Below are 17555 nucleotides of genomic sequence, written 5' to 3' on the forward strand. Positions count from 1 at the left end.
TATTTTTAATTGCTGCGATAAACGAAAAACAAAAAAAAGATCCTTTGCCGACGGCCACAGTCCTGGCCGCCGGCAAAGGCCGACAAGTGGGCCACCGCGCGCCACGCGTGGCCGCCTCATGGCATGCCACGTGCACGCCCTTTGCCGGCGGCATTTTTCCAGGCCGCCGGCAAAGGCCCGACAGGTGGGCCCAGAGTGGAATTGCCGTTAACGCCACCGCCGGCCGTGATCGACTTTTCTTTGCCGGAGGCCGTAATTTTGGCCGCCGGCAAAGGCTTCACCGACAGCCCCGTGCAAAAGCCGCCGGCAAAGAATCCTTTGCCAGTGGAGCTTTGTGCCGACAGCTTTTGCCGGCGGCCCGAACGGAAAGCCGCCGGCAAAGGCTTTGCCAGAGGCAAAGTTGTCTTTGCCGGCGACCCATGGCCTCCGGCAAAGCCGGTTTCTCCCGTAGATTTCAAACTGCGAGATAATCTAGCGGCAGTCCCAAAGGTGACCGCAAGATCTGGGACGTCATTTGGAAGGCCAAGGTTCCACCCAAAGTTCGCGTGTTTGGCTGGAAACTGGCCACAAATTCCCCAAGGTCCCCAAGGTGATGGATTGTCCAAAGGGTAAACCAACATGCTCTCTCTGCGGATTGTCCAAAGGCGAGAGGCCTGCGACAGCGCATGCGCCGAGATTGGCTCTTGCCTGACGACACAGACCTGCATCGCGATGGGGATGACTGGGTGCTGATCACCCTAGACTCAGTGGATCCCCTAGCTTACACGCCAGCGCCTGCTCTTCCTTTGGTGGAGGGCGTGGCACCTCAGAAATGATGCCCTATTCGGAAATGGCAAGGCCACGATCAAAGACTCGGCAAACTTCATCAGAAACTATTCTCTGGCAATGGAAAATATTAAAGGCTCCAATGACGAAATTCTGAGCTGCGTCGGGTACAATGTTGATCCGAGAATTCCCTTTGGCCAACCTGCTGCTCGTCGTCGTCATGCGACTGCCCGTGGGTTGCCGCCTGCCACTAGTATATGGTCGCCACCCGAGCTAGGTTGGTTTAAGATTAGCAGCGATGCTAGCTTTGTGGAGCAGTCTGGAGAAGCCTGGTGGGGCGCAGTGATGAGATCCTCCTCGGGCACCATTGTGGCCTCTGCCTGGGGAAGAACTGGCCAAAGTAACTCCATAGTGGAAGTTGAAGCTTTAGCAGCAAGAATGGGCATTGCTGGCTTACGGAACGATGCTGTCACCAAGTTATAGGTGGAGTCGGACTGCATGCAGTACTTTGATCTCAGGGCTGCAAGCTAATACCGCCGACCGATCGCCGATCTGCTTTGCGCTCGCTGATATTAGAGCACAGCTCCTTACCCTCGATGATTATTGTTATAGCTGGGTCAACTGTGCGGCAAACACAGTAGCGCATGATCTTGCCCAATTTGCTAGGCTTAATGGCACTTCTGGTTCGCTCAGGAGGCTGTTCCCGGGGCTTGCCCAATGGACTGGATTTTCCAAACTGTATTCCCTTGGCCGACGTTAATTAATGGAAAGCTTTTCCTTAAAAAAACATGTTTTGATAGTTGCACAAATTATTTGATCATCCAAGCGAATTCAGAATTTGATAAAAATTTCAGGGTTTGTTTAAGATGGTGTTTCCCACCTACAAAAAAAGTTTCAAAAAAATTCGAACAATTTCAAAATCTTTCTGATCTTTGTTGATACTAGCACGACACTACCACGACACTGGCGTGTTTTGATAGTTGTAAAAATTATATGATGGTCCAAACAAATTCAGAATTTGATGAAATTTTGATAATTTGTTTAAGATGGTGTTTCCCACCTAAAGAAAAAGTTTCAAAAAATTTGGGGCAAGTTCTGAGTGAAACTTCATTGAAACATTATTGTCTCAATGAAACTTTCACATATAATTTCAATGATGCGGTTTCAACAGTTGCGGTTGGGGAAACTTTCATTGAAACGCTATTGTTTCAAACGACAAAAGTTGAACTTATTCCTGAAATTGTATAAGAAAGTTTCTTTGAGACACCAATGTTTCAATCAGTAATTCTTGCGACACTAATGTTTCAATGAAAGTGTCATTTCGAACTTGTTCCAATTTTTCTAAAACTTTCGGTTAAACACTAATGTTTCAATCGGTATTCCTATGTGATTGAAATTATATAAGAAAGTTTCATTGAGACACCGATGTTTCAATCGGCAATCCTTGCGACACTAATGTTTCAATGAAAGTTTCATTTCAAACTTGCTCCAAAAAATTTGAAACTTTTTCTGTAGGTCGGAAACACCATCTTAAACCAACCATCAAATTTTCATCAAATTCTAAGTCCGTTTGGACCACCAAATAATTTGTACAACTATCAAAACCTGTTAGTGTAGTACTACTATCGGTGGAGATCAGCCGAGATTTTGAAATTGCTCGAAACTTTTTGAAACTTTTTATGTAGGTGGAAAAGACCATCTTAAACAAACCCTCAAATTTTTATCAAATTTTGAGTACTTTAGACCCTCAAATAATTTGTACAAAAATCAAAATGTGTTAGTGTATTGTTGCCTTCCCCAACCAGCAACCACGTCCCATCTAGGGACCTAGGACCCACGTCTAGATAATTTGTACAAAAATCTACGGAATCTGAAAACAGAGAACGAATCTCGAACGAGAGGATGAACGGTCGATTAAATTCCGGTAGGTACCGGCTCCGGTAAATTAGAATTTTCGATGGGATCGATCGAGGCAATCTTTGGCGCCCAGCCAATCAGACAAGAGTCAAATCGATCCATGCGCAAGCGTTGCAGCCAATATTTAAAGCCCGTGCATTGCATGCAACCAATTATTATGAGCGAGGCCGCACGTACTGATTGGAGCCCTCCACTTTTGCTAATTTGTCCACAAAACCACCCGTTTTTTGTCCAATTGTCTCACATCACCCAAACAATAGTTTAAGCACATTTGACGATATTTCTTACATGTGGGTCTCACATGTCAGGTGTCACATGTTTTTTATTTGACCCTTTGTCTTTTTCTTTTTTTTCTCATCCCCTCGTCTTCTTCTACCTTCAACGTCTTCCCATACTAGCCATGGACATTGAGTGGCTGGGCAGCAGGGCGGCACGTACGGCGTGCGGCAAGGTTCTAAATTTCTCACCTCGGTGGATAAGCCATTTTCTATTTCACATTCTTCTTCTTCATCCTTCTCATCTTCTCCGCATTTTTCTAGATTCTCTATGAAGAAGCCACCTTCAGCATCCCATTCTTCTTCATCTATGACCACATCCGCCATAGTCACCACTTCATTCTCTGAGTGCTTCTTCGAACTCCAACAGTCCCTAGCAAGATGACCACTCTTGCCGCAATTAAAGCACTCACCTTTCTTTCTCCTTTCATATATCAGCTCCCATTGATCTTTTTTTTCTTCTTTGAGCTCCCCCTGAATAGCTGCTCTCCCTTGGGCACCACCTCTCATCTCTTGTCCACTTCTCCTTCACCGTTTCTCGGTTCCTTAGTGGACTCTTCTTCCTATAAGTGAAGAGCGCCTCCTATTCATCTTTTTCTTTCAAGGTGATACTGCCCATCTGCTTAGCTAGTTCCTCTTGATTAGCCAATAAATTTTCCAGCTCCACTACCGAAGGTTGAGTAGGCCATCCCATCACCACAGCCATAAACCCATTGTATTCGGATCTAAGACCATGGATGATGATTCTCCTCATCCGAGCCTCACTCACCTTCTCATCCGGGGCAATTTGTGATATCTCACGAAAAATATTTTTCACGGCACGAACATGGCCTTCCCTGCCTTGATGCGCCACTTCCGCGAAGCTTCTGCATTCTCTGGAAGAGTTGTCCCGATGCCCGCAGTGACCTCCCATAAGTCCTTACCTTGCAGACAGGACTCCATGCAGCTCTGCCAATAGCCATAGTTATGGCTATTTAGCCTTCTCAAACCATTGCCTGCGCTCATGAGATCCGCCATCTCAACTGACGCCCTGCGTCCACTTCACTTGGTCCCGGACCAATGATCTCCACAGTCCCAGACTATGCTCCGGCAGAATCTCCCCTTAGCGCCTCTCAGTGCCACACTAAGCTATGTAAGCGCCTGCACAGTTTAAGTGCCCCGCACTTGCTAAAGACTCCTCCCTGAATGGTCCCGACCAACCTGCTCTCATACTAACTGTAGAGAATTTCTCGGAGGCTGACCCTGACACCCACTCTTGAGGACCTCTGCACATCTACACTCCTTGAGATATCACACTTGTGTGGAACTCAACACTTTATTCACTATCTCAATGTTACTACAACACTCTTTTTAGTGGCTACCCTACTATTACACATACAACCTAACAATGGTAGCTCACTTTTTTCTTAGATAGTTGTTGTAGTACACTACTTGTAGTGATTGTGGTACTACTCATGGAGTGGGGGAGCACCCTTATTTATAGTTGTACAAGACCATCCTAAACATACTACTACAATTCTCTATAATACTCTACAACTATCTTAGTTCTAGAGAATTCCTACTTATTCATGAAGCATCTCTAAGACCTTCAATGGTAGATAACATCTCTTTTCATGTAACCTCTCAAGCTTTTTAGAATATTCCAATCCTCTCATGACACTAGAGGGCTCCGTGTAAATATGTTCTCCTCCAATGATCCAAAATATTTTAGCATGTTCCCAAGTATGCATAACTAATTCTCCATACTCTCCAATTATCCAGAGTACTCCAGAATATTATCAAGTATGCATTGCTAATTCTCAACACTCCCCCTCAATGCATACTTGACTGTCAAAATCATCTCTTTAATGATGTCCTTGGATCTTCTGAGCTCTTCCGTTTCGAACTTTTCTTCTTTTCTTTGTGCATTGGGTTATTTTTAACCTCATTGTATAGAGGCTCATATTTCTTCTTTGTCTTTCTCCAAATTTGCCTCTTTGCTATTTCCTTGTATGAAATATAACCACGGACATACCTCGGATCTGGTGGCTTTGTCCTCCACATCGTATGCTTCTTGACGTCCAATAATTGACTCCGGTGGGGCTTCTCTAAGACCTTCAATGCTAGATAACATCTTTTTTCATGTAACCTCTCAAGCCTTCTAGAATATTCCAATCTTCTCATGACACTAGAAGGCTCCTTATAAATATCTTCTCCAATGATCCAAAATATTCTAGAGTGTTCCCAAGTATGCATAACTAATTCTCAATACTCTCCAATTATCCAGAGTATTCCAGAATATTCTCGAGTGTGCATTGCTAATTCTCAACAGGCAGGTTCGGATATTTTTCTTGCCATAATGATTTTGGCAGGTTCGGGTATTTTTCTTGCCATTATTGGTCCTCCTGTCTGGATTATCCTGTTGCTGCTGCAACTGTGAGGAGGAGCGGGAGGCTAGGCGTAGGGGACATGCGTCGGGAGTGCGTATGAGAAAAAAAAAAGACAAAGGGTCTAATGCAAAAGACGTGACGCCTGACATTCGGGACCCACATGTAAGAAATACCGTCAAATGCGCTTAAACCATTGTTTTGGATGATGTGAGACAGTTGGATAGAAAACGTGTGGTTTTACGGACAAATTAGCAACAGTGAAGGCTCGTTGAGAAGACTACCTCAAAACCTCTAGTTCTATGAAATTTACTCAAATTTTGAAGACAACTACCATGAAGAACCTGCATCCACTGCCGACGACCGCCATGAACTAAAAAATTTCATGTCGTCCAGCGTATAAATTATTAAATAATCAGGGGGACGAGAGCCGCAGAAGCACGTCCTCTCTTCTTCCAACTTCACCATTTGAGCATGCTTCTCAGTGTTAGCAGTAATCTTGATTTGTTTAGTTTGTTAGATTTTTCAACCCGGGATCTCTCCCCTTTCCATTACTTTCATAACAGAAATACACACAGTCTTGAGAATAAACGGAAAAAAGGTTGAGGGAAAACGGCGGAGAAGAACCAACAGGGGAACTACGCGGGCAGGAAACCTACTGACCAAGCCTTGCAATCAAGACTTGACTATAGGATTGACTATAGGACGAAAACCTGCCCCTAACCTATAATCCTAAGACAGCAGTTTAGAAAGTTATTACAGACTAAAGTTCAAAAGTAGCAATCCACCAAGTCTCAAAAGAACTGTCTAAACCCTCACAGCAGGCACATCAGCAGGTCTTTCTAATCATTGGTCAGACGAGCACACGCCAGCGGGTTCACAGGTGCAGCAACCGTCATTGCGCCTTCCCACATGCGCCTCATCAGGTTCTGAGCATTGGCCACCAGGGACTTAGCACCCTCCTTCGTGAGCTCAGCATCAACAGGCTAAGGTGGTCTCATGTCAAAAGTTACTCGGTTGCGGCACTTCCAGGTTGCCCGAACCACCGCCCCTAATCCCACCGAATAGGATACAGAACTGCCACAAAAAAGTAGGGGATCACATTGGTGATTTAGTTTGTTAGCTACATGCGTGGCTGTTAGCTGCATGTGCGTGTGTGCTGCTAGGGGGGCGCATGAGCCAGGCTCGCGTCGGACAGCGGGGTAGCTGTAGTCGTGGCCGTTGGACGCTGGGTATAAATCCCGTGCAACGTGCCTCGATCAGTTTGTGCTGAGGAAAATAGAAGCGTTTGTGCGCTGGGCGTTGGTCGCGAGAAAAATCGTGTGTCCTTCCTCTTCTTCCTCTGTCCGTGAGTGAAGGGAGAGCTAGTTAGAGCCAGCCCCAGCACTCAGCGATGGCCATAATAGACTAGAATTTACCTCCTGTTGAGGTTGATGGTCAGTGATTGTTCTTTTTCAGTTTCGCATCTGCTAAAACCGGACAAAGGCACTCAAAATATACGACTGCTAAAACCGGAGACGGAGGTTAAAAATCTACTGCCAAATTTACTAAAAATATATTTGCAAGAAAATAAAATTGTACAGAAAAGAAAACCAACAAAGACTATCTAAAGGAGTCAATCGAAACTCAAAGGCAGCATGCTCCTTTCTCTTTGACCCGTGGAAGATGAGATTTAGTTCCTCTCTGCAAAGCTTTCTGCAAGTATAAAGACTTGGCAAATGTTAATGAAGATAAAATCATTTTTCTAGTCTTCTGAATACTCCAACCCACAAATAACCTCCATGCTAAAAGAAACCTTTAACACATTCTTGGGGAGAGCAATTTTTCATGCACAATCTATTGGGCAGAGAAATTTAGACAAATATAATTCTGGTAGGCCTTTGCAAAAGGGCAAAGAAAGAAGATGTGATCTCTCACTACTACAAAAATATACGTTAGTAACGGGCACAAAAGCACATCAGTGGCGGGCAGCCCGCCCGCCACAACCTCAGTGCCAGTGAAGATGGTATCTTCAGTAGCGGGCGGTCAGCCCGTCAGTGAGAGGCTCACCATCACTGGCGGTCACGGAACCCACCCGACACCGATGTGTATTTGCCAAAATAAAAAAAAAAGCACGGCCGGAGGCCGGCCCGCACCAGAACCCAGGGCAGCATACACACGAATTGGCACAAAACTTGAAGATACATACAATACAATATTTGCAATGAAGATACATCGATCAAAAATACATCAACAATACACAAATACAATCACAGTGCAAGATACGTTCACAATACACAAATACATAGTCGACAATACACATGTTGGATCCGGAGGCGTTGGGGCCGCGGCGGCTAGATCCATCGTCGGCCGGGAAGATCCACGGCGGCCGAACCGGTGGGCGGCCGGATCCTGCGAGGGAGAGAGATTTAGAGAGAAGGAGAGAGGGAGAGAAAGTTAGAGAGACTAACCGCGAGATGACGCACGCCCTCCTCGAATCCGGCGGCGGTCTCCTCGGATCCGGCAACGGCCGGGAAGGGAGGTGGAGGCGGTGCCCTCCATCTTGACGCCGGCGGCCGGTACCGAAGGTGGTGGCCGCGCCCTTCCTCACGTAGGAACCGGCGGAGCCCAAGCACGAGAGCACGCGGCTGCGGCGGTAGGGACCGGCGCCCGCGCCCTCCTGCGCGGCGGCGGTGGCTGAGGAGGTGGAGGCTGAGGGGCGGGGTCGGGCCTGGGCAGAAGAGAGAAGTCAGGGAGAGAGGAGAGCAGAGGGAGAGAGGGGGAGAGAAGAGGGGTGGCGGCTGGGCTGAGGGAGTTGGAGAGAAGAGATGGGGAGAGGGGTATTTTATAGCAAAACCTCGAACCCTAAAAATTGCTGGGCCGGCCCAGGTAACGAGCTGGCCTCAAAAGTCTCCAGGCCTCATCAGTGGCGGGCTTAGATGCAAGTGTTGGGAATATGCCCTAGAGGTAATCATGTATGATGTAATTCCCAATATATTCATAAATATTATTAAGTTGTACTTGTTTGAACATCTGATATGTATCATTGAATATGTGATTTGATTGTGGAACTATGTATTCATGTTGTTCATACTAAATTGTCCTTAGTCATTGAGGTTGTGCTGGACACATAACCTAGACTAATGTGAAAGTTGGCTGATGACTCGGTTCCACTTGTCATGAGCATGGTGATGTCATTCCAGCTTACACGGACTCGGCTAAAGAGTTTAGCGAGTCGGACTGACCCATATTGAGATGCAACGAGTAGGTCGTCATTTGCATGTCTCAATCAATGTAATCCTTAGACCAGAGGTTATCGCACAATCCGAGTTGTGGATCACCAACTTAGGTTCTGTCAAACGTTGTTCCGTAACAGGGCAGTTATAAAGGCAGAGTTCGGGTTAACTGAGAATCAAGCTGTGTGATGTGGATAACCAAGATGGGATTTTGCCCCTCCGACTGGAGAGATATTCTCTGGGCCCTCTCGAGTGATATGATTCGGGAAGTATGGCCATGCGCGACCCGGTTAACTGTTAACCGGGTCGATCGACTAAGAGTTAGTCGGATGAATCGTATATCACAGATGGAGAAGAGAGTTGAACTATTAAAGGAATGACGATTAATCGCCTATAGTTTGACAAGGTATATCGTGAGGCAAAAGGGACTAAGACGTATGTCACATTGGAAGGTACGTCGTCATGACTCGATGGTACTTGGGAGTCGGCACGTTCTACTAGGAGCCGCTACCGATTGATGGATTGAGAGTCGGACTCCAATCGTGTCCAAGTCACCATGAGCCTGTGGGGTCACACACTTAAGAGCGGGAGCAAGTATTTGGTCGGGTTGGACCCGAACCGGAATTGGGCTGACAATGCGAGTTGGACTCGCAGAGTGGATGGGCCACAAGTGCTGGAGCCCACTTCCACTCGGTATATAAGCAGGGGCGTGGGATGCCTAAGGGGCACGGTTTTTCCACTCTCATGCGTTGAGAACCCTAACCCCATTCAGTCCAACCGTCGCACCGGACCTAGCAGTCCGCTGTCGGAGCTCCTCCTCGCACGTGTGGATACCGGCAGAGGTGCTGTACGTTCAGCACTTCGACGTTCGCGGGATTGGATCGGCTGGATCGGATCGAGGGACTGCACTGCATCAAGGCGCCGCATCGATAATCCGCAACTGCGCGTCTAGTGGTAATCCTCGTGGTCTTCTACCTCGGCTAGATCTTGGGAGTTCGCGTAGGAAAAGTTTTTTTTTATCTCTACGCGCCCCTTCAGCAAGGCCCACCACTGATGTGTATTTTTGTGAATTTTTCAAATTTTGACATTTGACCATTAGTGACGGGCCTCCCACACCCGTTACTGATGAGTGGTCATCAGTGACGGTCACGTGCGCGCCCGTCACTGATGACTCGTCACATATGTTGTGTTTGGTAGCAGTGTCTGGTGTTAAGCCTATTAATAAGCATGTGCAGAGATGACATCAAGATGTCTAAAGCCATGTAAAGCAGAAAGCAAGCTGAATATGATCAAACTGAGCCAAAGTAAGCCTTCGATCTGCCATATGCAAGACCATATGTCACTTTCTTGAGAAGGAGCCAAGCGCCCAATAAATTCTAAAAAAAGCATGAGCAATGTTGGAAGAGGCTGATGAAACAGGGATCCATCATTATTTGATTGGATAACACACTACCACAAACCGTTTTATCCCTGTCAGGGATTTCTATTCCTGTCAGGCCCGCAGCTGGCCGACATGAGAATACACATATTCCTGTCGGTGATTAAAATTCCTGTCAGGCGCGCAGTTGGCCGACAGGAAAACACGACATATTCCTGTCGGCTGGTTAGAACCACACAGGGAAACATATATTCCTGTCGGTTTTGAAGCCCACCCACGGGAATGGACATATATTCCTGTCAGCCAGGTGTACACCGACGGGAAAATAAGTTTTTCCTACCGCGGTTTTCTTCAGGCTGACAGGAAAATGTTCTATTCCTATCAGTATTTTTTTCTAGCCGACAGGAATATCTATTTTCCCGTGGGTTGTCCACCGACAGGAATAGGACATGGACGTGTTTTTGAATTTTTTGACTTACCAAATGAACTCCAAATTAGGTGCGGCTGAGCAAGGCCTTATGTTGCACACTAACAAGCTTGGAATCAAATTATCAACATAAAATGTGCAATATGATCATACCTTGTTTTGAATGGTTCAAGGTAAGTCTATGTCTCATTTCTTCTATCCAATTACGATCGCACATTTTTCATTGTTGGTAATCATATGATTCGGCCCTACAGTGTAACATAAGAATCATGTAAAAGGTTGTGAATGTACTAAATGTAATTTTTATTTGATACTAGTTGGGCAAAATAATGTGTTTTTGATGTTTTGAAACTATTTAATGAAGGTATTATATGAAACAAGTGCCAAAAATATTATTCCAAAAAAATTGAATCAATCTACGAGAAAGCATTGGTTTGATTTAATCACACATATGAAATAATATTTTATATAGTCTAGATAAAAAGTGTAAACTATCATTTTGTTTTGTACTCCTATGAGGTTTTAAAGACACACAGAGGAATATAGTATTTGCCTGTCGGTTTTCTTACCAAAACGCACAGGAATACTGTCTGTGGCCAGCCACTCAACCCAGGCGCAGGCCCATTAACATCTCTTGGTCCCGAACAACCCTAGCTAAGCCACAGTCTCTCCACTTCTCCAGTCTTCCTCCCATCGCGCTCGCTTCCCCTCTCCGCCGTAGCCCTCCCCGCAGATCTGGCTCTCTCCCCCCTCCCTTGCTCTCTCTCTCCGCACGAGCTCGCCACCGTGGACCCTGCAGATCGCCGCCCGAGCTCTCCTTCGCTTTGTTGTCGACCTCCTCCCCAACTCAGATCTGCAGCGACAGGGTGCGGTCGTGGCGGCAGCCCCGTGCGGGCTTGGCAGTGGCAGCCTCGTGCTCCTCCTCCGCCGTTGAGTCGCCCCGCGGCCCCGCCCCTGCTCTCCTCCGCCAGCGCTCCCCGCTCCCCACTACTCTAGCTCTTCCTGGCCCCCACTGCACACGGCTTTGCATCCTCAGCCGCTGCATAACCTCATGGCTGTAGGTGGTCAGTGCTGGCAGAGCCGCATGGATCCGCAACTCGATCCCGAAGCGGGAGCCCTTCAGCTTGAGCCCCAGCATCCTCGACGAGTTCTTCAGGCAGGATTATCCTCTCGTTCAGCGCACCAAAGACCAAATAACAGGTACCCTGCTCCATTGCTCCCATCTAATTCCTCTTCAGCATCTGGGTTTTGAATGGATATGTTTTCCCTTAATTTTTTTAATTCGCGTGATATGTAATGCAGCTTGTTGCCGAGATTAGCGTGTGTTCCTGTTTTGCTGCTTGCCTGTTTAGTGGTATGCTTGCTCCATTTGGGATCTTGTTGTGCTTTGACGAAAGCCTGTTTAGGTTTGGTGTAAATGCGAGTGCTGATTTCAGGGTTTTCAGGGTGTACGTAAGCTGGTAAGGACAGAGTGCTCATATATCAAGTTAACTTCAGTTCAGTTTCATTAGCCTGAGATCTGATTTCTGACAAACGCAGTTCCTATTCCAATTTAAGAGATTTTGTTTTGTTCAATCGACCGGACAAACCAGAGTTTCACTATGATTTTTCTTAACACAGTTCAAAGCTATACTCCTAAGAAGTTACTGAATCAGAGGTTTAACACTGACTCTTCTTACCTGGGTACAGATTACTACACAACCCTTGAAGGCGATGAATGTTGCAGCTGCTGGGACACCTAATTTGAACTCGATAAATTGGAGGTATGCACCAAACCGAATCTACACATTAATTCTAACAACATTGATCAAATATGTGCCATAGATTACTCCTGAAGGTGCTAAAAAGAGCAACACGGGGAAGAACTGAAGTGCTATCCTCGGGAGTATACGATTACCCAAGTCACATGTCAGCTATTCATCCTCGTGAATTTGTTTACAATTTACCACGTTGCATCTGAACAAAGAATGTAGGTAACATATACAGTCCATCGCAAACTAGGTGTATTTCATCATCTATACTATTAAATCAGTGGGTAGAACAGCCTGGGCGAAACATCATGTTTCAAGCTCTCTTTCTATGTTATAACACATGTGTGATATACATTATAATGGTCTAGGCTTTGTTGGCTGGAATGTAAAAGAATAGGAAATTTGCGGTTCTGTTCTTTGGGTTTTATGTCTCGTATGGCTTCTGTTCTTTGGGTTTTTATTTATGTCCACACATGGTAGGCTGGATGCATCAAAACTTGTGCCCCCTGTGGTTGAGTGACAGAGTTCATAGCTACGTGCTTTCAAATTTTCAGGTGCAGCCGTTGAAGCATTCAACAAGCTTCATGAAAATGGCTTATATATCAAGGTATTATAAACTTAGCTACATGCTCTCTATTACAGAAAGGAAGCGAATGCTCATAAGATTGAGTTTGATATCTCATGTGATGTTTCGCTTATTGAGTTTAATACCATGTTTCTATTTTCCAATCTCTTGTGTATTTCTAGTCAACTATATTATGAAATAGGGCTTGAAAAATATTAATCCTGTATAGTTTTGGATTGTGCAAGTTTTTTTTTAGCCTTGTTGGTGCATATTTAGAAGCATTGGGGAATGACCCCAAGATCCTGTAAACTCTCCTATATCAATTTTTAACTTACATCGCTACCACCTGCTAGCAATACAGTACTTGTTATAGAAAATAATTTATATGTTTGCACATGTTTCAATGTTTCTCACCTAAAATCGTAGTAATTAATGGTTCTATTTCACTGGATGGTTGTATATATTTGCATATGCTGATGGATTGTCCTCGTACTCTTGCTAAGTTACATCCATTATCTAGGTGCTTGTGCTTGTGTCAAACATCATTTTTTCTTGGGAAATTTTGCCTCTAATATTCTAGAATCGTAGTGTTGAGCTTTGCATTTCTTCCAGGTTAATAGCACAAGCTTGATTCTGGATGGCATCTACATGCATGGTTGGAGGTAGCTAGACGGCACTTCTACATACGATGGAATTTTTTTGTGTGTGACACAAAGATGCATTGTACGGTTATGTGATTGGCTACATGACTGTGTTGGTGACTACATCAATGAATTGGTGATTGTATCAAATGAATTGCTGATTTTATTAATGAATTGGTGAAATGCATTTGCTATTTTTGAAATTCCATAAAATGTTCATTTTCCTGTCAGCCTGTTCATTTTCCTGTCAGTAAGACATAATGAAGATTTCTTCTGTATAAATATTGTTGAATTGGCTATTACTTCATATCCCTGTCGGGGACCTCGACAGGAGTTTACTGACAGAAAATTGGCTAGAACTGTCGACAGATTCTATCCCTGTCAGCCGCACACGGGATTTCCCGACAAGAAAATTTCTTGAGCTGACGAGCCTCGACCTGACGACGGATTATATTTCTGTCGGTTACACACGGGAGTAGCCAACAGGAAAATATGTCCTATCGGCTAACACACAGACATTTTCGTCTATCCCTGTATAGATATCCCTGTCAGCTAATTCTATTCCTGTCGGGAAACAGCATTATTCCTGTTGGTTCATGACCGACGTCGATATTCCTGTCTGTGGTAGTGACAGCTACGACAGAAAGCACTTTGTTGATGGCAAAAGAAAACAGCGCTTCATTGATGAGCAAGAGTATTTGCTTGCCACTTATCGATCCTGCAGAAAAGAGGTGCAAATTGCAAGCTCCTTATAGTCATTAACCTGAAAGGGGCATTAGAAACAATTTTAGGGGGAAGGCCCCAGGAATAATGCTTCTCCCAAACTAGCTTAACCCAGGGGATGTCGTTGTAAAACTTGAATATGTTCTTAAGAATCAGAGCCCTGTTTTGAAATTTTAGATTAAGAACCGTAAGCCCCCTTTACACTTTGGTCTGCAAGCCATGTACTCCCTCCGTTCCTTCAAAATGTCATATTAGTTTTCATTAAGACAAGACTTTGACCACAAATTACTATGTTAAAGTATGGTTTATATGACATGAAACCACAAGTATCATGAAGTACTTTGGATAACGAATTTGGCGATACAAATTTCATGTCATATAAACCACACATTGACATAGTAATTTGTGATCAAAGCTTTGTCTTAATAAAAACTAATATGACATCTTGGGCTAGTTCTTTTCGGCTTCTAAACCAGCTTCTAGGTCCATGGCAGCTCAAGCCGAAAAAAACTCGATTCCAACCTGTTTTTAGGAGCAGCCCAAGGTCTGAAATCCTTAGTATGAGAAAAAACTGGTCTACTTCTTGGACTTCTGAAAAATCCACTCCAAAGGAGAACTCTGTTTACAGCGAAAATGCCACGTACCGGTTCGGCCTTTTTTTCTCCCGTGCGCCCCTCGCGACCATTCCCCGATCTCCTCTCCTCTCTCCGCAATTAGGGTTCCTCACCTAGCCACCAGCGCCGGCGCCCCACGAGGACCCTGCCGCGCCGTCACCCGCCCAAGTTCATGACGCCAGGATAACCACCGCAGCCGCCCTGCTGTTTCGCGGCGGCTCCCGCCCCCTCCTGTACTCCTCCGCCCGTGCTCCTCTCCCTACTGTACTCCACCGTCCGTGCTCGTCTGGTTCAACTCGACGCCCTCTATTGCAGTTATCCTCCGACGGCCACCTCTTTGGACCAGCACTCCGACCACTGACATGTGATGCTCTGCCTTCAATTTGCTACATGGACCAGCACTCCGACTGCGGCCACAAGGAGCTCGTTCTGTTCAAGATAAGGAAGAGACGGACCATGTGTGTTTTGGTTTGATTGCGATCGTCCTTATACTGCTGTGATTATTTGCTACATGTGTGATGCTCTAGCTTCAATTTGCATTTACGATCTTTTTTTTTAATGTAATCTATCTTTGCAAATAGCGTCAGATGAAGCTACCGAGAGTTGCAACTCAAATCTGCTTGAGTAGATGATTCTTTTGTCCTATGATTCTTCAGTTCACGTTTTGATGTGTATAACGTTATAATATTTTGGATGCTTTCATGTATCATTTACACCACGTATTATTAATTTTAATATTTAGCACTTCATGAATTTTAATATTTAGCACTTTTGAATGTTTTATATATCTTTTTATCGTAAGATGTCAATTAAAATCAGCACGAAAAAATCAGTTACGAAGTAATTCAGTTAGATAGTTAAGAGGGAATTTCAAAGAAGGGTAGTTAAGAGGGAATTTCAAAGAAGAGGTATTACAGACTTTTCAACAGACAATTCAAATAATAAGTTGAGATGCCAACAGCCGAAAAGAACCGGAATGTTGTTTCTCAGGACCTTCTCCTCACCATAGTTTCTGTGGGTAGAGAAGCTAAAGCCGTTTTTGAAGAAGCTTCAGCTAAAAAGAACTGGCCCCTTTTAAGGAACGGAAGAGTATCTCCCAAGCAGCAAGAGGAAGGGTTTCCTTAACTAAATCATGTCCTCTTGATTGACAGTGTGTACTGTAATTGTCAGTCTAGTGAATAACCCCTTGTGGAAGCAAGAACTTGCTCATATAAAAAGAAGAGAAAATAGAATAACTAACTGAGCAAATTTCACAAAACTACTACTGTTGGCTAGGGTTTCAGCTAGGCACAACTTGAGAGGTCTGTAACACAAAACTACTACTCTTGGGTAATTATTTTCACATAACTCTTATCTCCTGGATTAGAGTTTATTTGGCAGAAAACCAACTAGGATGGCCCACATGGAAGGTCCACTCTGTTTTTCACGTAGCCCCCTCGGTTTTCTCTATATTTCGTCTTCTTTTTTCTCCTCTTCTTCCTCACCCACTGACTCTGATGTGCTCGTCCTCCATGCATTTGCGAAGGGAATCAGGCCCCCTTTGATTCAAAGGAATTCCAAAGGATTTTTGGAGGATTTCGAATCCTAAAGAATTTTCCCTATGTGAGTTCGTTTGATCCAAAGGATTACAAACCATATGAAATTTACCTTAGGATTCATTTGAACTAGGTTTTGCAGGAAAAATTCCATCCCCTCCAACCTCATTGTAATCCTATGTTTTTCCTCTGAACAATCAAACATCATCTAATTCCTGTAATATTGAAGATGACATGCAACTCTGACCCTGTATTTTTTCTATTCCTGCGTTTTGGAAATCCTGTGAATCAAAGAGGCCCTCAAAGTTAACCATGCCGGAATCGTGCCGTCTGCACCCTACACCGTCGCCGTGATGCCCGCGCGCCGTGACGCCCGCGCCTTGCCGCCCTGCCGGCAGCTCATCCGCTTGCCCGTGCACCCGCATGCCTGGCCTTGCCGCCTGCCTGCCCGCGCGTCCGTTCCGCACCGCCCGCCCACCTGCACACGTGCTGGGGCCGCGTGCCTCACCCACGACGCCGCCCCTCCTCTCCCACTCAATCCCCCTCCCCACAGCCGGCCCCTCTAGTCTTCTTCCCCAACTCCAGCACGGGCACAACCTCTCCAAACTGAGAAAAAAAAAGAAACCTAGGGCTCTAGGGAGTTTACTGCAAAAATATTGTCTGACATGGACCTAACATGTAGGCCCAATTTGTCAGGTTTACTATCAAATACCCTAATAAGTCGAGTGTGCATAAAGTGAAAAAAATTACACCAAGAGTAAAAGCCAAAGACGAGAGCTCCGCCTTTGGAAGCGCCAGTACCGTAGGGCGGCCGGGCCAGCCGAGCCCCTCTGAATTAGTTGACGGCTTTGATGACTCGACCGTGAATATTAAGGAAAGGAGAGCGAGGGTCAAAGGGGGCAGCCCTCGGCCCGATCATCCAATTCGCTCCGACGAGCATGGTTCAGTAGTAAAAGCAACTTCATCACTTTCGTGTACCCATCGGACGGAAGCCCTTTCTGGGGCCTCCCGAGTTGTGCCTAACTGAAACGAGCGCAAATAGCAGTAGTTTGTGAAATTTGCTCTAACTAACCGTAGTTTCCCTCCGTAAAAATTGATATGACAGCCCGACACAAACGACGCAAGGTAGGGGGGGGGGGGTTATCAGCAAAGTAGGCAACACATGTCTAACCTCTCAGGCAAAGCGCTTTTGAAATAGCAGGAAACTTCGCGCTGAAAACGAAATTGCCTCTGGAAACGGTGTGTTTATCTGAGGAGGAATGCGCCTTCCTTGAATGACAATACGAACAAATATTACCGGCCCGGGCTTTAGGCAAAAAAGGCAATGCACCAAATTAATACAAAGGGAAAAGTGATGCTCCACACAGCGACATCACGCACAAG

The 17555-nt window shown here is 45.4% G+C and overlaps 1 long non-coding RNA gene across 1 annotated transcript; it reads left to right on the forward strand.

Annotated features, from left to right (window-relative positions):
* The first annotated feature begins 14563 nt into the window (after window positions 1-14563).
* On the forward strand, window positions 14564-15398 carry LOC112268747. The gene is made up of 2 exons (XR_002960170.1): window positions 14564-14870; window positions 14953-15398. It is a non-coding gene; the product is annotated as an uncharacterized LOC112268747 (long non-coding RNA).
* Window positions 15399-17555: the final 2157 nt, after the last annotated feature.

This window comes from Brachypodium distachyon, chromosome 4, assembly GCF_000005505.3.
Source record: "Brachypodium distachyon strain Bd21 chromosome 4, Brachypodium_distachyon_v3.0, whole genome shotgun sequence".
Classification (NCBI taxonomy): domain Eukaryota; kingdom Viridiplantae; phylum Streptophyta; class Magnoliopsida; order Poales; family Poaceae; genus Brachypodium; species Brachypodium distachyon.